The 24,086-nt window shown below is 35.9% G+C and overlaps 1 protein-coding gene across 6 annotated transcripts in view; it reads right to left on the minus strand.

Moving 5' to 3' along the window:
* ADGRL2 (adhesion G protein-coupled receptor L2) overlaps nt 1-24,086 on the minus strand; it is a 385,925-nt gene that overhangs the window by 163,683 nt on the left and 198,156 nt on the right. For all 6 annotated transcript variants that reach the window (XM_040564881.1, XM_040564880.1, XM_040564909.1 and 3 more), the window contains exon 3: nt 11,839-11,880. The gene's annotated coding sequence lies outside the window, so the exon portion shown is untranslated. The remainder of the gene's footprint in view (nt 1-11,838; nt 11,881-24,086) is intronic.

Genomic DNA, 24,086 nt, shown 5'->3' on the forward strand with positions numbered 1-24,086 from the left:
AGGGGAGAGAACTGATCCTGTTTCACACACTGGACAAGTCTCCAATTGCTAGTTGTAAAATAAAGCTACACATTTAAAAGAAAGTGGTGATTACTGGTCAGTTTAGTGACAGGATACTGTGTTGGTGTGTGCCAGGTTCTCTTCGAGCATGACTATCGCCTTTAGCTGCTCAGTTTTGTTTCACAGTCTTAGCAATGATGTAGGCGCAGAGCTCTTTAGCCTGGTTTGTCTTGACTGAAGTAGTATTAGGCATGAGGAGCGTTAGAGCTCTAAATTTTAGTAAAAAAACATGGAAGTGCCTACTGAACAGCATTGAAGCAGAGGATTTCTTAAACTTAAGGGCCTAAATTCCTTCCATGTTTCTTCTTAAGAGTCTAGTTGTTGGAATTCTATACCATGCCAAATGAAAATCTGGTCCACAATCACAATAATCGAGTTCAGAGATATGGTAAAAGGTTAGGAACATGAAAGTACAGGGTGTTCAGGATCAATCGCAAAAAGAAAAGAACCTCCCACTGCGTCTTCCCCATGCCATGGTTGCAGCTTTCAAAGCTCCTTATCAAAAGACAGAGATTGAGAGCCATAGTTGCTTCCAAACTTATATATTTGCTTCCAAACTTATATATTCTAGTTGACATTTACTGTTTTCCCAGTATGCCACCAGGTTTTATTCTGTAAGTACAAGTGCTTTGGTTTTTTCTTCTTGTTTTTGTTTTGTTGCTTGATGTTGTTGTTGGGTTTTATTTAAACTGTTCAGTTGGTAGCTTTAATCAAGGCAACGTGATGCTTTATGTACATGTCATCTGGTTCTGCTTCTCAGTTTCCGGTGCCACTCTGGAAGTACTCATAACCCTAAGCTGATTGGTTATACTTGCTTTGATTTCGTTTTGTGGTTTAAGCCAAGGACTTGGTCCCTTATATTTTTTTTATAAGAATCTATTTTTTCCTCTTGTTACTGATTGCTATTGAAATGCTGACAGTTATGTGATTGGCTCCCTCTGGAGCAGATACCAAAGACGCATCATGGATCACTGGTCAGAGAGCGAAGGAACAGCAGCAAATTCGTTCTTTCTCCCTCCCCATCCACTCGGTACATCAGTACTGCTTTGCAGTCCATCTTGGATGGCATGGGCAGAGAATAGAGAGGGAAACCCAGATTTGTTTCCAGGCTTACATCTTCTAGTTCACGTTTTGTCATGCTTGCATTACATTGCCAGGTGTAACTCTGGCAGCTGTAAGAACAGTCATTTTCCTTCACTGAAACTGCCTATAAAAGCCTCTGTTCCAGTAATGATTTGTTATACATTACAAACACCTGCAGCACATGGGAATTAATATCACTAAAGTATAGGGATCAAAGATATTCCACCTTTTTTTCTCTAATTAAATGATCATTTACTTCTGACAGACCTCAATGTTTTTGACAAATAGTATTTGAATCTGATTGAAGGTATGGTTACGCCTTTCTAAAAACACTGCAGTCAAAGAATGATATTACTACCACATTCCTCCTGTTGTGAGGAACATCGATTGACTGTTTAGTACTACTGCTAATTAGAAATATTAAAATATATTCAATAATTAAGATGCTATTTCCCATCCCACTATGAGCACTGGCTGCTGTCTGTTGAATAATCAGCACCAAAATATGATATTTTGTATTGTGTCTGATAAGTCACAGTAGTGCATGTAATATATCAGTAAGACAACACACAAGCTTTTATTGCATGCTTGAAAAGCAAAGCGGGAACTCTGTATGCATTTGCACAGGACAGGGAGAATTTCCTGCATATGCAACCACTGAATCTTACTCAGGAATAAACCACAAATTCACATTGTACCATTTAGGTGGCCGGTTCTGCCTTTCTGTTTTCTCTTTCTGTCCCCTCTATTATGGATACATTGGTCTAGTTTGCCTTCTTTAGAATTTTTGTTGATAGTAAAATGAATGTGCAAATTCCCTATCAGTTGTATATATTAATATAATTCCCTCTCAAATACAGCTCATTTAAATTAGCACTGGTAAAAGGTGAGATACATATTCATACAGTTATTTACATAAATCCCATTCAACTTTATGCACCCTAAGCTTTAATGCAAAGTATCTACTACCGCAGGTAATTTTAGCACAAGCAAAACAGCACATAAATGACATCTGACTTGTATGTCTTTAAATAAACAGATTATTAGAAAATTACATTTTTGACATTGTAATTTTTATGAATAAAGATATACTTTAGTATCCTGCATATTTTGACTTTACCACTTAATGCAACCAACTTTTGAGTTTCCAAGGTATTTATTGGTCAAAATTTATCACCTTACAATCCATTATCATGCCAAACCCTACCAATTAGATTTTTTATTACAGTGCTAAAGCTGGCAGGCCAGCTCTGTTCTGCCTTACAACTGAATTCAAATACATTTTCAAAAAGATTAGTACATGTTTGTTAATTCACTTGTTTTCTTTGAAAAAAATCGTGTCTGTAAGGCTGAAAGTTGAAAAGAGTGATGCATTTCTCCAACAAAACACACACAATGGGATCTTTGCAAATTATATACATTATGCATGACAATTTATGATACAGTATAAGATTGTGTGTTAATTTGTGAATAAAATAAACGTTTCAATAAGAAGAACAGTATATCCTAGACCACAAAGTAAGTTTTGTAAAAATAAATATATACTTGAAACTGATCAATGGAGAAGAAATTTTTATCAGTTTACTATAAGAAAAGTCATTGGGTCATTATATAGGTTTAGGGAATTTAGGCATCATCTATTCCTTGCTGTGAAAGACATTTGCTACTAGAAATATATATTAAAATCTACTATGTGCAGGTGCAGATTCTACTTAGCAATGCAGCTCTGTTAGTATAAGTGATGTTTTTCTAAGTAAACAGAGGAGATGCAAGGTCATGAAACAGACAATGGCACATATCTCAGAAAATTAGTCTTTACTGTACAGGTCTGCAATTTTTGCATTTTCCTTAGCATATTGCAGTAACACATTGTGACTTATAGCAGTCTCTATTTTTCACAATTTTCCAGTTAATGAAAGTAATGTTTAAATACTCTGAAGTTAGATTATTAACTTCTACAAAATAGAAACAGATGTGTGTCTTAGTATGCCATTAAATTTATGATTTACATAGTATTCCTGAATACAGCTGAGCAGAGGCCAATGATTCTAATTTGCTCTAGATTTACAATAACCTGATCTGGTTTTTGTAAGTACTGAAACACTTTCAACAAAATTAGAAAGCCGTTGTGCTTTGTGTGATTAAAGATGCAATTCCCTTTGGGGTAATGAGAAGAGTTAGAACATGTTTCTTTCTTTATGGATGTTTCTATTATAAACACGAGTGCCATATATTATGTATTTTTGTTACTATTTCCTTGTTTTTAATTATAAAGTAAACTGATTGAGTTGTACTGGATTTACACTGAAACTATGCCAAAATCTAGCTAAAGAATGCATGCAGATGTTCATAAAAATCCTTAAAATTCTTCAACAGGTCTTAAGGTCCTGTTAGACAAATACTAGTTCCATATAGTTTGCAGAGACCAAAACATCTCTCTGATTAAAAAAACTATACAATTTAAAGAATTATTTTAAAAGATAATGCATTTCTCAGCTTATTAAACTATGTTAATATACAAAATTTTACAGGACAAAGGCTCAGTGGATTCATTGCGATTTAGATCTGGAGATACAGATTTTCTGTATTTAATGGCAGAAATGACAACTGGAATGAGCGTTATAGCCTAAAATATAGCGTATCTATGAGAAATCAAGTTGTGATGTTGCTTTACTAAATACAGAATTTTATTAAAAAGAAGCAAAATAAGATTATATATGTAAGATATAAGCAAATGGCATGCAAGAGCAGTACCCTGTGTATGAATATTTAAGGCCTGATGTAAAGATTCTGAAAATCAGTAGAAGTTAGGTCTATAAAGATGAATGGCTTCAGGGTTAGCTGGAAATGAGGCTTTTCCAAATTCTAATCCATGACTCCTCAAAAGATTTCTTTTGAGGCCAAACTGTACATCATTTAGCATTGTAATTCACTTTTCACATGGAAAGGTGATATACCAATAAAGTGCAAGCATCTTTTTCATAAAGGCCTTAATTATTTGTTGCATATTGCACCCCAAAAAAATCAAATAGATTTTATGAACACACAAGTGCTGAACCAGGCCTTTGGTTTACATAATACCCAGAATATAATTTTATTTTACAAATTATATTATTCATTTACTATTTTACATAATGCATTGAAAATAATATATGCTCAATATTATATATTCATATGTAATCATACTACAATATGTGTATTTATATTTATCTTTACCTCTGATGAAATGTTTAATATTATTAATCCTTTCATTTTAATTATATATAATTAACTATCATTAAAACAAGAGCATTACCTTTTAATAAAAATTTAATCATACATTTACTGAAGCACAGGATCAAAATGCTACACATGGATGAGATGTCTTAAAAGTGATTGAATGCATTCAATTTATTTGGTCACTCACTCTTCCAGTGCACTTAGAGATTGCCATTTGTGCTTCACTCAAGAGATCTTCAAGAGTAAATTCCCTACTGCCTTCTTTGACTTTGGATTATAGCCTTAGCCAGTCATATAGGCTAAGCCACAAGCATAACTCTCAGTCTCTATATTGCTCCAAATTCTGCTTTCACTTTTACTAGTGCAGCCCTTGATATGTATAGCATATGGTCCGTTACACGTATTTTTGCACTGTGTTGTGGGCTGGCATGAAGCAGCACTGGCAGAATTTTTGACCCAGGCAGGCTGATGTGAACATACTTCATTTTAAGAAAGGAGGAGGACTGCTGTGCTGGGGGACCTGACATAGCAATATGAAGGTTTGAGAAAATGGTAAGAGAAAAATTTTCCGTCATATACTGAGGCTGAAGTGTATAAAACTGGACTAGTTCTGCCGTTTCATCTGAACTTTCTGAGAAATATTTCTATTAAACGCAAAATTACCCATACAAGAGGCATTAGGCTAACAACAAGAGATTGGCAAACAGTAACTCATTCAAGTAAAGTTTATTTTATGCCTAGGGAAGAATTAACGTTACTGAATTGTTTGTTTCTTGCTTGAGAAAATGAATATGCATATGGAATAATTTTTTGGTGGGAATGAATGGTATCATGAATGGACTTCAGAACCTCATACTTCTTTTTCACCTGTAACATAGAAGAAGCTGAGGCCCTATTTCTGCAAACATACAGGCTTTGGTGAGCAAACTTTTGCTGAACTGAGACCATATTTTCAGTCCTACAAATACTTATGCCTGTTAAATCTCATCAACAATAGTAACTTAGAAGTTGCAGCTATAAGGAAATGTGTCATCCTATGTTTTGTATTAAAATTGAGGGTAAATTTTGGAGAAGGAGTTTTTAATTGTAAATTCATACTAAATCACCACTTCCCAGAGTGTGGAGGTTTTTTTGCAGCAAGCTGCCGCTCCTGGAGCCCAGTGTGATTAACTTGGAGAGGGAGGGTAAAAACTGCAGATGAGAATTCCACATGTCTGAGGTAGAGTGCCTGAAAGGAAAGCTCAAATTTTAATGACAGAGCATGGGATGGTCATTATAGGAATATACTGTATTGACAAAAAGGGAAAACACCTGGTCAACAAAGGTTTTGTAGTTGTTTTTTTTTCTTTTTCATATTAGTTATTTCAAAGTCATATTAAGCTGTCGGAAGACTTTGGTTCATTATGAACACTCTGTTTCTTAAAGATGCTGGGTGAGTCTGGATGCACTTAGCATAATTTATTTTCCAATTGAGTCTGAGATGCTCAGACCAACCTCTATTGAAGTTGACATTTTTTTTTCAAAGAGAATTAAATCAAGTTTTATTTTTGTTCAAAAAGGGATTTAGTTACATTTCTTAATTGTCAATTTTCTTCAAACAACTACTGCATGACAACATTTTTTAATAAGTGAAAATCCAATACATTTTGTGATTTCTTGTATTAAGGCCCACTCTAAAGACATTTGTCTGGTGCAATTATTCAACAACTCAGAATCAATGGGAAGTTCAAAACTGTATTTATATTATTTTTGAGCCTTTCTAATGTGATTTAAAATTACCTTATCCCAATACCCTTTAAATCTCAAGGGGGACTGTATTTTAAATGTTACCATGGCCGGAGGGCTTTATACATTAGAATTATATTAACTAAAGATACAATAGACTCTTTTCTACTCTTTTCTTTGTATTTTCCACAGCTACTCTATATTAATATTGACATGGGTAAGGCAATTCAAAAACTTCAGAGTGATAACGAGGCCATTTTGCAATGGCTGTTTTGTTGAGCAATGAAGCTGAATAGAGAAGGGCAGATTTTGGCTCCTCAATTCCTGCCATTTTGATGACTTTATTGCATAAGACTCAGGTCAGAAAGTTTAAGACTCTAAAATCTATAGACCGCATGTTTTCAGAAAATACCACAATAGAGATTCCAGTAAAAATTTGTAAGAGAACTTTCCATCTTCCGATGAGACATTTTTACTTATGCATAAATGGTCATTGTTGAAGAGCTTCTGTCTTCATTATTTAATTTCTTTGTGGAGCTTACAGTCAACATGATCCCGTTGAGTTCTTTATTTAATATGTTTCAGAGCATAGGACACCTGCCGACTTCTTTAATAACGAGTTGTCCTCAGTTGGCTTATATGTGAAAACTGTGCAGCAGAGGCAAGTAAAGAATAACCTTAGACATTAAGACTGATTCCATTAAAAATAAAATAAAACTATGTCCAGGCTCCACACCCGAAGTCCCTAAAATAAATTTGCAAGGGCTTTTCACAGCATGGAATCCAGGCGGATTTTTTTTAATTGAATTCTGTGCCGTGTAAGTGCAGCTCAGTGGAATTCAATTTCCATGTAGGCTCCCAGGAAAGAAATACATGCTAAGTATTTTTATTGCTAATGTTTTGGATTTAGTTTCTTAAGTATTATTTAGATTTGACTGTGGACAGAGTTGCTGGTGTTTACCATAACACAGTGCTCTGTGCCTTTCTTTGGAGATGGGACTCTTTAAAAAAGGATTGACCAAAGCATGGAAATTTAACCATGAATAAACTCTGGGGCTTTGCATTGTATTAAGAAGGCTCATACTCTACTTCTTTGCGCAAACCCTATGAATTTGATGGAAAATCTCCATATGCCCAATTCAACCTATATTTTTAATCCCACTTTAATGTATTTTCTCTACTTTGTTGGCAGCCTCTTTCACACCCTGTTAGGACAAATATGAGGGAAATATTGTTACGGATGATTCAGCAAATCCCTACAGTCTCTGTCCTGTAGTTCTTAAGGGAAGAAACCCCACTAAGATCAATGAGTACTTCTGCTCTGACTGGATGGTAACTCAAAAACAGAAATCAGACTTTGACCAGTTAGTTTATCTTGATTGGCTTTATTGTGCATTCAAACATTAACGTGATCTCCTGTACTTCTGCCAAAACACATTATTTTACTTCAATCCACAAAACTCAGATGATGAATAAAAATTATCTCACAGATGAAAACTACACTCAGCCACAGTTACTGAACACTCAAACTGTTTTTCTTAGCCAACAGAATCTGAAACACTTTTTTCCTTACAACTCTGATATCTGTTTCGTTTTATTTTATACTTTTTAAGGTTAATCCTTTATAGAGGATAAATATATATATCAGACAAAGAAATACTCTGCACCACAGGTTCAGCCTTGTTAATTATTTCATGTTGCAATCGTTAAATTAAGCAGCCATTGGTGTTATGTGAAGGGTGCTCACCCGGTGAATAAACATGTGCTCCCTTCTCAGATTCTGTCACAAAATACAGACCTAATCCAAATTATGCCCGAAATCTCTATTAGAAGACACACTGTGTACTGTTCATACATAAATCTACTTCCCCTTTCTCTAAGAGGAAATGTTGCTATTTACTATATTGTCTACTACATACAGTCCATTACATGTTGTCATTATACAGTTCTCTATCACATATTGCATACTACATTTTAGCTATTGCCTATTTATATTATGTTGTCTCAGAATCTTTGAGTGTTGGGCTAGGCCGAAGGCCCAGCAGACCACCGCAGTTCACTGCACGGTGCAAGAACAGGTCTCCTGGGACTTAGCACCCTGTCTCTGGCTGGAACTATGGTTCATCAAGAAGATGGTGGGTATGCACCATCTTTAGGGGTGGGAAATAACAGAGGCATAAATGTTTTTGAGTACATACAGATCAACTGGCCAAGGGATCAGATCTGATTCCACACTAAGAGCAGATGTGCAGACAATGTGGAGCTGCTTGAGCTGAAGGCCGGGGAGAACTTTGGGCTACAGCTTCCTGCAACCGTCCTCATCAGGGCGGGCTTTTGGAAGAAGACTGTATTCTCCAAAGACTCTTTGTCATAATTCAGCTTCCTTTTATTGTAATTCTGCACAGAGCAGCCAAGCTACTCACAGAACAGATAAAAAGATATATGTTTGTTCACTTCATCTCATGTCTCTTCTTCCTTTGCTCCATACAATTATTTTGTAACACATGAGGAAAAATGCTTATGTTCTGTCTAATTCAGTCTAAATAAAATGTTAAAAGGTGACAATCTCTTCAAACATTACAGATCATTACTTACAAAACTATATTTAAAAATTGTGAAAACAATTGCTTTGACCTTGTGAGCTATGGAAATATTTAAAAAACAAATCTGCTATGCTTTTTTGGCTAATAGTTGTGATTTGCATAGTTGAACCTTGAATGCCGTCATAAATAGCTACAGATCCAGCTTGGCATAATGCCCAGCAATGTTAGGGTGCCAGACAAAAAATCGGGTCAACCACTTACCAAGTAAGTCATTCTGTCTCAACAAGGTGATGCCTAACAAAGAAGCTACAAGGCTGAAGACAGATAACATATTCAGCTGCTGTTCAGAAAGACAAGAACTTTTCATTTATCAGGATAATCTACTACTCGTAATCAGTACACCGAGTGAACTCCCTCTTGTAAAAAAGAGAAAAGCCCATCAATTGTTTTTGCTAATTAAGATGAATATTATTCCTGTGAAATGAACCAAAAAGTTCTGTGTAACCAGAATCCCAAAAGAGATCTATAATCTAAAAGAATAATTGCACAAAGTTTTAATTGAGAGGAAAGTGAGAACTATCTTTTGTCTCCTGTTTTTAGCTGCAGCGGTCCTCTACATATGTTAATAGTTCTTTTATGTTCTCAGTTTATCTAAAACATGATTTTTCATATATCAAAAACAGTTACGGAATTCAAAATTCATGACAAAATGGCTATATATATAATTAAACGCTACCACTAAATATTACGTATTTAGGAATAACTTGAGATAACATATCATTTCTTAACATACACAGAGAAAAGTCCATTTTTAGATTAAAATCTGCATGTTGTGACTGTTCAAAGTAATGTGCATTTAATCTTTATTCATTAAACACAGAGTAAGAAATTAGAAGTGTTTTTTTTTTTTCCTTAAACTTGTATTAATTATATTGAACAATTTGTTTTTTTCTGAGACATTTATCTTGTTTTCAGGATTAAAAAAGCCTTGCAATATTGACAGGGAGTAATATGAGGAAGCTCAGTTTCCCATTCCTTAAACAATAGACACCCAACTTTAAAATATATTTGTATTTGAATTAACATTTACATAAGGGAAATCCATAATCAGCAGAGTAATGCTACATTCCAAACAAGTCAGGGAAAACTCATTGAGGTGTATATGGTTATACACATAAAATTAATTCTCCCCAAAGTAATCTATTACGGTCTTTGTTGTAGTAACCCTTAAGGTCCAAGCCTTTGTCCTATTGCCTTCACTTATAGTGTAGATCACACGCTTGGCCTCAAAATAAAAATAATTATAATTTCACTTAGCATGCAAATTTCGTGTTATAAATTACCTCAAATCAGGATACTGGCTGAATACATTTGTTTTCATGAAAAATGAAATGTTTTGCCTCTTTTCTGCCCTTCCCCCAAGCCTTCTTCACAAGATCAGCCCCAGGCTAAAATGGTTTTAAGTAGACTAAAGCTGCTGGTAAACACTTACCTTTGACAATATTATTGCCTAATGAACATTGCAGAAAAGGGTGTATGCAGTGCAAGCGTCTGTCTGTGGCTGCAACCTACATACGATCCTTGTGCCAAGTACCTACTGCTAATAGGCAAACATACACAAAAGAGACAGACCCTTTGATAGTTTAATCCCAAACCCACTTAACTGTCACACAGATAATCTTTTTGATTAAAAATGACTCAAGTTCTTCTTGAATATTTTTATGTTTGTTGATGAAGGAGGTTAAATGCAGTTCTCATGCCTGTTTGCAACTGTTTTGCGTGTGTGTTTTCCTTAGTTCAATGTGACTTTTATTTCTTTTTAATCACATACATGCTCCAAAAGGATCCTCAGCCCTGATCCTTGTGAAATACAGTTAGGAGGCAGGTAAAAATACATCACAAACTTTGCCAAAGCAGACCTCATTGTTACTATCAGAGGGCTAGATCTATAGGTGAAAAACAAGTGTTTCAAAACAGCTTCACCTGCAGGTTTTACTTTCCTATTAAAAAGTTTCAAAGAACAACTAACCTGCCTTATTCATTGGAAATCATGTTATCGTTCTTAAGGTTCATCATAAAACTTGTGTTTTGCTATTGGTTTTCTTGAAGACTGGCAACTTTGATACAGTTTATATCAAAGACAACCAAAAAATCAGTCCCTAAATCATATTTAAAATAAAAATATTTTAAATCTATCATTGTTTTATGCTTTTATGCATTAAGGTTTTTGAATAATCTGTTTTTTTAAAGGGTCTTGAGTTTCTTTTGGGATTAGATGGAAGATCTTTCAAGTGTAACGGTAAGAAGCAGGCACATTTCAAGTCAGAATTTGTGCTCCGATGGGATATTTTTGAGTAATACTTCTTTCCATTTTAACCGTAGTTTCACTTCATGATGGTTTTATGTTGATTTCAGACTACGTTTTTATGTAGTGGAAAAGAATTTTTTTTTTTTGTAAAGTGAATGCCCAAGACCTGCTGAAAAACATTTCTCCTTAGCAATGTACTCATAGGATTCTGTATAGTTTGCTCAGACATGTTATTTTAGGATGACCTTTACATGTACAGTATGATGAATTTTTCTTTTTATTTGATTGCAAAGATGTTATGATCAAGGGGTAAAATAAATATTGCCTTTTTCAGCCATCAAAAAAAAAGAGTGACAAATGAAACAATCTTTTTTTTTTCTTTTTTTTTTTTAAGCAACCTGATGGCATGCAGAAGAATTGATGTCTCTGAAAAATATGTATTTTTAATTCACAGATACAGCAAGGCCCTAGTGAAACATAAATAAAGATCAATCTTATACAATTCAAATAGTAACACATATAATGGTACTCACTGTTTTGAAGCCTAAAGAAGAGAGAGATTTATATTCTCCACTGATGGAATGAAAATGTATTTAGGTGTATGGGAATCCATACATTATAAGAGATTATACAGAAAAATTAAAAGTTGAGCATTCTGAGGTCAGTAGCATTTCTAAGACAGATGCTAAATCCTGACATTTTCTTTTGAAGAATTAGTATAATGTTCTGCAAATCTTTTCTAGGTAGCTTACAGGATTTGAATATTGAAATATTTTCAGTTGTACAAGCCATATAATTATGAAATTGTACAGTACAGTTATTTCTTAAGCAATTTGGCAATCTTAAAATAATTTACCTTATATTCTTTGTTATCAGAAACAGAAATAGCTTTCTGCTTACCATTCTGGAAAAGATGGAATTAATCATTCTGCCATAAAGACCCTAGAAAGCAAAGAAAATGTTATTAGTTATTATACTCTCATCTGCAGGGATTCTAGCTGCCAAACAATGCATCACCATCAAAAAAAAAAAAAAATATATATATATATATGTTCAAATCATAGATCAATAGTTTAATGCAGTTTTGAATATACATTACATGTACTTAGCAGGTACTGGATTAGAAAAAAAGTACTGGCTATTGTGCATATCTGTATTTAGAACTGCATGCCAGCTGGAATTTATCTGTACAGTGTTCACAAAATATAGACATAGGATCCTGGCATCCAACTAGTGATTGTACTTTAGAAAATAAAACTTTGGGCTGGCTGTTATTCTTATATGGAGTGGGAGAAAACAGGGCAAAGCATGTGCATAAATGGTTATATATATATGTATAAAGAGATAATTGTCAACAATATGTTAAATATTTTCTTCTTAATTAATTTTTAAATATTTTATGATTATTAAACTAATTAATCAATCTTTACATTTTGCTTTAGGAAAATATAAGTTCTGGACTGTAAGTTTGTAATGATTAGGCTGGAGTACGAAGTCCATCACACACCTCTTCAGCATGCTTTAATTGTGGCTTGGAAATGAAAGAAAGGATACCAGTTAACTCTCTTTTCTTCCTTCCACTCTATTGTCCCTTTTAGTCTGTCTTACACCTGACATAGTAGCTATTCTGCTTTCTTTAGAAACAAATGAATCACTGCCACCAGCTCCTTAAACTAAGCAGAGAGTGATCACTTTCCCTCAGTAGCTACGTGGAGAGGATTTTTGACTTTTTCTATAACATCTTATGCTATATGTGCCAATTGTACAGTTCAAGAATAAAAAGTTTTCAGGACAATAGGGTAAATTTTGCCATCATTTCTCACACATCATCTCTCAACATTACTCCCACTGAAACAGCCAGGGCTAGGTACAGAATCTGCCTTGTGCAGGCTTTTCAGAGGTAAAATAAGGAGTTTTTTTTTTTTTTTTTTTTAATCAAAAGAAGGAAAACATTTAAAATTGTTTCATAATTCTTAACTATTTTTATTCTTTGAGAAAATTAATTCCTAAAGTAAACATGCAAGGAGGAGAATTAAGGAATTCAATTTAAAACTATGTTTAGAAAATGTTACTATAACCAACAGACAGAGTCATAAACCACTTTGAAAAAAAAAAAATGTTGTCGTCTAGGTAGGGCTATTAGCTTTGAAGACAAAAACTACAAACTGAGCTAAATGACAGATTGATTCTAGGCTTTCAGCATGACCGCATACAGTGCTGGATGAAATATCACTATTTACTGGTAAGGGAGTGTCCAGCTAGAGCAGAATTCCCCGGGACAGGAGTTACTTCCGTTCAAGGAGTTTACCTTGGGCAAAAAGGGAGTTTCCACAGTGCTCAGCGCTGCAGAAATTCAGGCCCAATCTAGGTTGCAGCACAGCACAAGAAACAGGGAGCCTGGATAAAGCCAATGTAAATTAGAAGAGTCCCCCCCAGGCTGCTCTAATTTATGTGGAGATTCATTGGCCTGTATCCAGCCTTGAATCCCAGCATCCACGGAGAAGCCTTAAAGCCACTTTTGCTCCGTTCTTTGCGGGCTACAGCTTCTTTACTATGCTTTGTGTGAGACTTAGCACAGAATATCTCCCTTACTTCATTTATGAAGCTCAGGAAAATAGGATCTCCCTCGGCCAAAGGAAGAGCATTGCACGTAAGTTTAAAACGAGCCCTTTGATGATGCCTCTCAGTGGAGCCAAGTTCCCACAGAGCACTGGGTCTGCGGCCTTCCCAGCCATCCCTGCTCCTCAGCCCTCCCTGCTCTCAGGTGCCCTGTTTGGGTGAGGTAATCATTAATCCGCTGCCTGTTCAGGGCTGTTACATAAAAAATCCATTCATCTCAGCAAAGTAATGCTTGCCTTTCCTCTGCACAGCTTGCGAGTCCCCCTGCCACAGAGCCATAATTATTTTTGTCAAAGCTATTTGTAAACCAATAAAATGTCACCATTTCATAAATGAACAAAAGTTCCCCCTGACTTCAAAAGAAATTATATTCATGGAAGGCTGGATTTTGCCTCTAGATCTAATCTTTAATTATTAAGATTCCACAACATGAGTTACAGCATTGTAAGACATGAACTGAAAACTGTGGTCCTATCCCCTACATATCAGCCAAGTATGGAAGCCTCCAGACTGATGTTTAAGTTGTTTGGTGCTTTCGCACAAATATTTCCCTGCAGTCTTTGCAGCAATGTTTTTGTCTAAAGTTAAGCATACGCTGTAATGTTCTGCTAAATCACGGCTTAAATCCTTACATGGATTCAGAGAAGCAAAGCAGCTGAAAGTAAAATAAGTTTAGTATGACAGCTAATGTATGAGTTCTTTTTGGACATAAATCATTTTTAATAACAGGTTATTAGCTTGTGTATAGAAGAGAATTATTATTTTAGAAGAAGTGAGTCAAGGCTTCTCCTAGCTTTTGCTTTCACTGGCTCAAATAAATAACCTGAGTGGATGTGAGTATGACCACCCAATTCTCAAATCTGGTTTGAGAAATGCTAACTAGTTTTTGATTTGCTTTTTCCAAACCCAATTTGTCTATTAATGTTGCAACTACTTTCAGTGTCTCTGGCAGTAGCATTAGAAATGTCAAAAAAAAAACTTAGTTCTGTAGTTCCTGCTTGCTCACTACAGTTTTGGAATCAATAAACAAAATTGCATATTTTTAATCGCTAGCTCCTGAAGAGGGCAGCACGTTCTAGATATTATTGAACTGTAAGCTTTGACATGAAGCCCTGGCTTTACTGTACTACAGGCAGAAAAGGGGGGAATAAAAACATTCTGGATACTTTGTGTAGCCAGTTCCCATGATACAAGAAGTCAGGAAAAGTTCTAGGCTGTTACAGACCAAGGTCAAAACTGTATTTGATTATTAAAGAGAACATTCAAATTAGCTACCTGAAGCAATGTATTTAGAAAGAGATCAACAAAATACCAGCAAGGAGTACTTCTATGAGGAATATGTTTTATCTTTAACACTGTAGATAACTTTTCCTATTGGCAGTGCATTGACTATCAAAACTACTAAAGGGGTTAGATTTAATTATCTCACTTCTTTGCACATTTCATCTCAATTGCTATGGCAACATTCAGTTGCCTCAGCAGCAATGTACACTTTAATCAGATATTTCTTCACTCATTTCTCTGTGCACCACAGCAGTGTAGTCAAATTTACAGCCAAACTCTGATGCATCTGATAACACCTCTTAGGAATTAATGGTTAGGTTTCCCCTGCCCCTCACCCACAAATATTTCTAGAGAGTTTTGCACCCTGATGACAAAGGCTTTGGAAAATGAAAAGTGTGTACACTTTAAATTTTTTGTACTTCACTGATCCTATGTTGTTTTTCTGCCACCATTCCCCTTTTCACATGGCTTCTACTTATTCAGTAACTTCCCATCAAGCTACAGGCAGGTCTTCTGGTCCCTGCAGGATCTCTGTCGGCTGAGAACAGGAAACACAATAATTGGGCAGACAATATGGTTCCTCCCATATTCCACCCTGCCCTGAAAAGCTTTCTGTTTGATTACTCAGCCCTGATTAAATGCATCATCAGAGTACATCATAGTTCTGTAAACTTCTTGGCCCAGAAATCAGGAACATAGGCTAAAATAAAAGTAATTAGGAGTGATGAGCAGATACTGGGGACTACATATTGAAATGCAGTCACTAAGAAGAATCAGGAAGCTAAAAGTACATGGGGGTTACTGAATTCTGCTTATGGGAAATCTTGATATTTCTGACACAGAATATCATCTGGTTTGAAAACATGTCACCACCAAGGTAAAGTGGGAACAGAGATAAGTTCCTAATGGTGCCTAGCTTCTATGATGAAAAACACATTAGAAATGCATTAGATGGATTGAATTAGATTGGATTGCAGTCAGACCTACAGGAAAGAATGATAGACATAGAGCATTAAAACATAATTCTGCATATTTTGAAGATTGTCTTTAAAAAGTCAATTAGTTGATTTTAATTTTTTACATCAGAATAAATATGCTACACTGCTTTTTGTTTCTACTTGCATTTTTCATACCTTTTTCTCTGCTCGCAAGTAATAAACTCTCACAGCTCATTTTCAAGTAAGGTCTTGGATTACTGCTAGGTAGATACAGTATTGACTTGGGCCGCTGCTGTCCCAGAGAGGTATAATGGAGTCAGTCAGAATCAGAGCCACTGTACATCTTGTCATCATTACAAAGTCTGACCAGTCTCCCTGACCATGCAATATAAAATCACTCTACAGTGTATCTCCTGGTGAGCCACAGCAGCTTTTCTAGAGGCTTCATAGCTCAAGATACTAAAAGAACATATAGCAAAAAAAAAAAAAAAAAAAGTACCCAGTATACTTTTTATACATGATAAGGGATCTGATCATATATAACACAAAAGCCAATAGTATGTGGGAAGTCTTTTGAGGATCTTGAGAGACTTTTCCAACAGGGTTGCTGAAGCCTAACATATGTCATAGAATCATGGAATCACAGAATGGTTTGGGTTGGAAGGGACCTTAAATATCCTCTAATTCCAACCCCCTGCTGTGGCAGGGTCACCTCCCACCTGGCCAGGCTGCCCAAAGCCCCAACCAGCCTGGCCTTGAACACCTCCAGGAATGGGGCATCCACAGATTCTACAGGCAACCTGTTCCAGAGCCTCACCACCCTCTGAATGAAGAATTTCTTCCTTGTATCTAACCTAAACACTTTTTTTTTTTTTTTTTTTTTTTTTTAGGTTAAAGCCCTTACTCCTTGTCTTATCACTACACTCCCTGATAAAGTCCTTCCCAGCTTTCCCATAGGCCCCCTTTAGGTACTGGTAGGCTGCTATAAGGTCTCCCCAGAGCCTTCTCTTCTGTAAGCTGAACTACCCCAGCTCCCTCAGCCTGTCTTTGTGGAAGAGGTGCTCCAGCTTCAGGTCATCTTTGTGGCCCTTCTCTGGGACCTCATATGATAGCACTGTTTCCTAATCCATCAGCGAAGCTGCTATATTTTTAGTGTTCTGAACAAGAAACTACAAATTACAGAATCTACAATGCTTTTTCACATCAGTACATTTGAAGATGTACACACGACCCCTTTGAAATCAATGGGTCTGATCATATAAATAAAAACTATTTATTTTTGTACAACTGGTCCCAGGAGTTTAAAATAGGTATTTCCTTGCAGAATTGTATATATAATATATGCTTTATATGAAACTACATAAGTTTTAATAATGTTCCCAAATTATATTTGTGCCATAGAGAACGCAAAGATCATTTAAAGTTCAGAGTTTGCAATTCTGTACTAAAATTCAAATAAATAATAAAAAAAAACTTATACCTAAAAAATCCAATATCCATGCATAGCTAAAGATCACAAAATATTTGTTGTGACTTGTTCCACTCAGAGAATTCATTTAAAAGTTGATTCATGTAACATGGGAAGAGCTATGCTGATTTCTACCAGCTGGGAATCTGGTGCATAGTCTTTATAATAATAATAATTTTATGGTGCTGTAATTATCTATGCCATATACAACTGGGAATCTACGCCAAACAATATATTCCTTGTTTGAAAAGTTTATAAACTGGGGACTTTTGTAAAAGATATTGCAAAACCCCCACGGAACAGTGCCTGGTCATTAGGAGATACTTTTTGGACGGTGTGTGATTTTACTGCAGTACAGAAGAGAGGAAACATTTGACATAGGTTCAAAGACTGTATGAAGAAAGATGCACAGAACAGAAATGATCTGAAAATGTGGGATAGGGCAGTTATTATTTGTTCCTCTCTGCACATTCCTGTTTAATTAGTTAATTTTATGCATTTACAAGATAAAAACAGTTTAATACGAGTTTAAGGCTCGTACATTTGGGATTATTCATGTAAATTTCCTGTTATATATTCCAGTTCTGCATCATATTTTCCTGCCTTTTTTTTTTTTTTTTAGTTTTGTCTGGGATTGTATGAAAGAACTACCCAAAAGAGTATAAATAAGTTATATATACAAAAAAGCCAACTTGTTAAAGTACTCTAAACTTTATGAAGCACTTTACCTGGTTGTGTTTATTTGTAATAACCACAAGTAAAACATTTTCAAACCAATTTTGTTGGTGGGATGTGCTTTCTGTACGGCATAATAGAGTGTAATATAATGCAATCTCTAGGCATGCCATACTGTTCTATATGGGGGGGATGCAGTTCTGACCATGATTTTATCAGTAGCTTACAAATCTTTGCCACGGGTCAACTTTATTTTTCAGTAATAGTTTGTCTCCTCCTTGCTCCTTCATTCCTTCTCCAAGTAGGTGTTTCCTTAGCCTCTGTTCTAACCTGGCCCCTTCCTTCATTCTGAGAATAACAAACTACATTTTCTGTAATCTCCAAAGTCTCTCTTCAGAGACCCAGCAGGGCTCCCTTTCCCTCTGGCACCAGGAGAGCTCCTGGCATCCTCCTACTGTCTGGCACCACCCCGCTTGCTGCAGGCACCTCTCCAGGAGCTGCTGGACTCCAGGTATCCATCCCAGCACCTCTTCCTGATCCACCAAATTAGACATTTTCTTGGGAGAGCATTTTCTTGGACAACTCTTTGTAGCCTAAACGTCCTGCCTTAAGTAGAGGACATGGAGCCCAGCACTAGTGGCAGCTCTATTCTTCATATGGTTGCCAAAGAACTGAGAAATTTGCATGACAGAGAGACAGGGTGGCATGACAGGAAAATTTTAAAACTGAGTAAAATTCTCCATAGTTCTTATTTATTTATATATTTATTTTTATTCCACTTCCAGGTGTTCAACATATTTGCTTCTCTCTCTCCCCAGGGTGGAGAGTCACTGCTCCGTATATTGCTTGGAGCAACTTCTGCTCAGCTCTCCAGTCTCATAGTCTCAACTTTACAAGTTTAAAGAAACTTTGTATAAAGTCTTGTCAATACAGAGTTCATTTTCTTTAATTTAGGCAAGTAACCATCTTTTTTTTTTTTTTTTTTTTCTTTTTTTACATCTTAAGCAAGCTGAAGAGTGGAATTACTACAAGGGAGGAGGCACTCCTCAGTTTTTATGTTACACACACACATATACATATATGTACATGCAGAATTTATGTATGCTTTTACTGTAGTACTAATACTCCCTGAAGGTATTATTATGTTGTTAGACTAATTAAAACTAAACAGGAGGTAAAAGTGCACATGAACTAAAAACTGTTAAAAAATGCCTACAGGCAAGACAAAAATAAACAGCAGGAATTTATCCAGCCCTGCGTGTCTAGGAGTTCCTCTGGGCCTACTGACTGCTCCCACTTCTGCTGCAGGAAATGCAGTTTCAAAAATATTCATGTAGGTGTTGTGACTTTCGAGCAAGATGACATGCACGACTTTTTGTCAACCTTTAAAATAAAAATGGAGGGAATTTCTCATTAAGCTTTGAGACTGAGTGGAGAGGTATGATGGGAATTCATAAAAGAAGAGCCCAGAAACAGTAAGTTAAAGTTCTACCTAGGTCGGAAGCATAATGGAAGGTATATTTGCTGCCAAGCACAGCTAGTAACATGAAAGACCCAGCTAGAATTAATTGGTGGGCTATGTGAGATCAACTTTGAGAACTTCACTAAAAAACTCCTGATGGAGTATTTCTAAAATTAAATACAAAGAGGACATTTTAATTGTGAAGTCCCATAAAGAATATCTGAGATGACTGAAGTGCAGAATTTGGCTTGGCCAAAGTCTACATATTGAGATCAAAGACTCAATCATAAAAAACATTAATAGTATTAGTTACTATTATTATAGCATGTGTTAACTAAACACTAAATTTGTGTTTGGAAATCACACTTTATGCAGGTGTAAATGGATGCACTCATCAGAGGTGAAGGTGAACAAACTGAATAGATCGTTCATCTTTGCTAATAAAAATTGTAGGTTTGCTACTTCCCTTCACTCAAACCTCAACATAATGTATGTCATAGTGAAAGAATTTGCTGTGTAAATCATTATGTGTTTTACACTGAGAACGAAAAATGAGATGGCTTGATATCCCAGTCACATAATGAAATAAGGAACTGCAATTTAACCAGATAATTCAGTTATTTTCATGACAGTGTTACCCAACTGTTATCACTACCACAGTGCATCTTTGTTGACTTAGAGGCAATAAAAAACCAAAGAACATTTGGACCTGGAGATGGAGATATGAAGGTATGGTAGGAAGGAAGATTAAGAATGTAATTTTATCTCATTTTTACAATGCTGTAATCCCGATGGTACTACTGGAAGTACTCCCAATTTGCACCAGGCCAAAAAAAAGCATCTCTTCCTCTGATTTTATGTACTTGGAAACTGTATCTTACTAACGGCTATATTTATAGTCCAACTGCTATATAATGAAAGGAAATTCAGTGAAAATGAAAACAAAAGAAATATTAATGCATGAATCAGAATAATATAACAAATAGGGAAGTGGCTTTCTCCTGGTGAAAACGGAAATTAATCTTCTCTTCTGCTTTGAGCACTTTGGCTCTAAGCTGAAGCCTCATAATCAGTGCATCATGCATACTAAATGCAAATAGCTCAGATTCATAATTTTTTTTGTTATGTCAAACTAAACAATTTGTATATGTGAGACTATTTTTCCTTTCAGAATAGAGCTCTGTGAAACAAATCAAACCTTACATTAAACAACAACCTCAGAGACATTTGCCTTTACAGGGCACTTCCATGCTCAGAAGTGCCAATGTGAAATGTACTGTTTTTGTTCAACAGATCTGCTCTTTGGACTAAATCCAGATTCCAAGTTATTGGGAGAGACTTTTACTTCTGGATCAGGCCCCTTGTGTATATTCACATACATGTATGATTACTTTAGTGGAAAAAAGTGTTTTTATTCCCACTTCTGATGGAGTGAACTGAATTCACTTTTGGCATTACTTTCTGTATCAACAATGAGAGTTATGCAGCCTCAGTACATTTAAATTGTTCTGTACTAAAACTGAACTATCTCAATGAAGGGTAGCAGAAAAACTGCTTTGGTTTACCAGGGAACATCTTTAGTAATAACAGGATACATAAGATAAAAGGAATCCAGCTTGGCCTTTTGCAGCTCATGTGACTTTTTCACGTTTTGCAGTTAAAAGCTGTAAAATATATTTTTATTAGTGAACTGAGAAAATTAGATAAATCCTCTGAGACTTAAAGCATTTTGAAACCTGTTCTGCCATTCTCACAAAGTCACTTTTCATGATGCAATTGCACTAAAATAGTTCCTTTTGTGAAAGAATTTAATTGTTTAATTATTTTTGCTGATGAGTAGAACATATTTAACAAAACTCACTTGTACCCTTTTTACACATTCATATAATAAACACTCAGCTTGCACTATATCCTTATTGCTTTCTTTGGCAAAACCTGACATATGCTGTGGGATCATATTTTGTTTATTACAATGCATTACATTTGTGGAAAGAATATCAAAAGTAAGGTTCATGTGCACATGCACACATATGTATTATGTCTGAGACTGCCAAAGGAGCATGGAGAACGTAGACCCCCACCCCTGACTGAAATTCCACAGAAGGCAGACTTCTGTGGCAATCCAAGACTATGCTCAGAAGAAAGTTTTGTTGCATTTATTCAGGTATACACCTTAAAGCAAAACTTCAGTGTGATCAAGTACTGCACACACAGTAATGAGCTTTGCAATTTCCTGAATAGCTTTTATGAGGAGGGCTCGTGCCTCCGTCTTTCTCCTCACTTTGCTGCTTATGTCCAGCTTTCTGCCTTCCACTCCCTCCTTCTTTAAGCCTTCACAGCAACCTGATGGACTTAGCAGGAACTGGGGTCATCGTGATGATCAACGACTTGGGCTGTTGAGCATTCAGCCATTGATCACACTGAATAGATTCATATATCTTAGGCATGCCATCACAAGCAGCTGCTTCTACTTAGCTTGCCAGCTTTCTGTCACTTGGAGGATTCAATGAGGTTCAGAGGCAGTGTGAGAAGGTTATATAATTCTGTCAAGAGATCATGTCTTTGATTTTTTTTCATCTCCTAGACCTACACATCTACCCTTTGGGGGTCTATTGCAGACTGGGAACTTCCAATATATTACATACCATAACACAGCAGTATAAAGAGAGCCATATAAAATATATAAACGTCCTTCCTTTGAACAGAATAGCAGGAGCCTTTGCTCCTTTCTTTTATGAAAGAACATTACATAATGCTGAAGAGAAACCACAGCTGTATTCATGTGTGCATGCACATGCTTTGCTTGTAATCTGAAACACATTCCCATAAACTGTCAGGTATTAACACATCTAGGGTTCCTTCTCTCTCTTATATTTAAATATTCTGCACCCAACCTGTAAGAGTAAAAAGTAACTTTAATCACTTGGATAAAATATTCTCAGTGCAACAACTTTACGGAGAAAAATATATATATTTTAAAAGGACACTGGGAACTTGAATACCACTTTCTCATCTAGAAACTTGTCGTGCAGTGTAGATGAAAAAGATGAAAGACCTTTTTTCACTCGATTTTTCCCCTGTTTATGTAGCGCAGGTAGTTTGTGCTCTGACATACACAGAAGTACAAAGCTGCCACAATTTCAGATGTTATTGCTTCCCAGCTGTCTGTCCTGCCCCTCCACTGGAAGATCGCAATCCCAATGCCAGTCTGGGAGATTAGGGCAAAGACTCTTTCAATTAGCAGGCGATGTGATGGAGGTGGTTAACATATAGGCACATGCTTCTCTCTCTTGTCTCTGTAGGTTGACAGTAATTTCCAGCAGAACTGTAAGATGGACAGCTGTAAGCATGAATATCCGAAATCATGGCAGCGACATCTGGCAGAGCTTGTCTGTCAAGGACCCATGACAGAAAGGGTGGTTGGCACTGCAGGCTCTGCAGGCAGGGGTCTGCTGGAAAGACATGCTGGAAAGATCAGACCTAAAAAACCTCACCAAACAGCAGGCAGCAGGCAAAGAATGAAAATAAGCACAGTGCTCCAGACCAGGACAAAGCCCTGTTCTAGTGAAGTCCTGTTTCAAAGTTTTAAAATAACGCCAAGAGGATTCACAGGCCTCAGGCAGGCTGTATGCACTGGGCTGAGCTCCTGTTAGAGAAAAAGATGTATGCAGGGGAATATGAAAGTGTTCAGGATTAATTATTGTGACTATGATAGTAATGTTCCCTGGTCTTCCAAACGATGGTTCTAAACATGCACAGAGGGAAGGAAAAAAAAAAAAAAAAAAAAGAAAAGAAAAAAAAAGTGGACATTTTCTAGGAATTAAAAAAACCCTCCAACATTCAAAAAGATTGTCTTTTTTAAATTGGTCATCTTGAAAAAATCCAAATTGACAGTGTCCCTTTTAATGATACACTTCAAAGCTTTATGAAATCTCCTTGTCAAATGAGGCTACTACTTTAACACATATTCAAAGAGGTATATGCAGCTTGAAAATGGATTAAACAGCCAGGAAAAGAGGTCATTTTCTGCTATTCAACTGCAGTTCCAGGGCTTTAATGAATCTGGAGAATTTAACAATAAACAAGGTACATAAATTAAGTTGATTTACTATGCAATCTGCTACTTAAAAAACAATGAAATAAAGACTTAGGGCTTCCTATTCCACCGCCTTTTACACTTTATCATAATAATAGAAAAAAAGGAAAATAAAGTGATATCAGTATCACAGGATTTCATATTAGCTTTTCACATAAACCAGGCGCAAGCTATTAGGGATAGGCTTCCTCCATATTTTAAAAAATCAGTTAAAAAAGAAAGAAATGTTCAAAGCTGATCTATACAGGTTGGGATTTTTGGTGTCTGTCTTGGCTGTCTGGATGCATCAGCTCTATTCCTGAGAAGCTGGGATCTTGTACAGCCCATTTGAATTCACATTAGAAGATATAAAATTAAAATAGAAAGTTGTGGGAGTGGTGTTTTTAACCAGAGTAATTTTAATTGAAATTAAAACAAATGCAAACACATCTCTCCATGTTAGGTTTGGTATAACCCATTTCAAAACAAAATCCATCACTCGGACTAAAACTAAGGTGACATTGTCACTTTAAATCACAACTCTGTATTTCAGCAATTGGCATCTCATGAAGTGGTTGTGCCACTTGCAAAATATTCAAGGACATTATTAAACAACATCTACAACTT

This window comes from Cygnus olor, chromosome 8 (assembly GCF_009769625.2).
Source record: "Cygnus olor isolate bCygOlo1 chromosome 8, bCygOlo1.pri.v2, whole genome shotgun sequence".
Lineage (NCBI taxonomy): Eukaryota > Metazoa > Chordata > Aves > Anseriformes > Anatidae > Cygnus > Cygnus olor.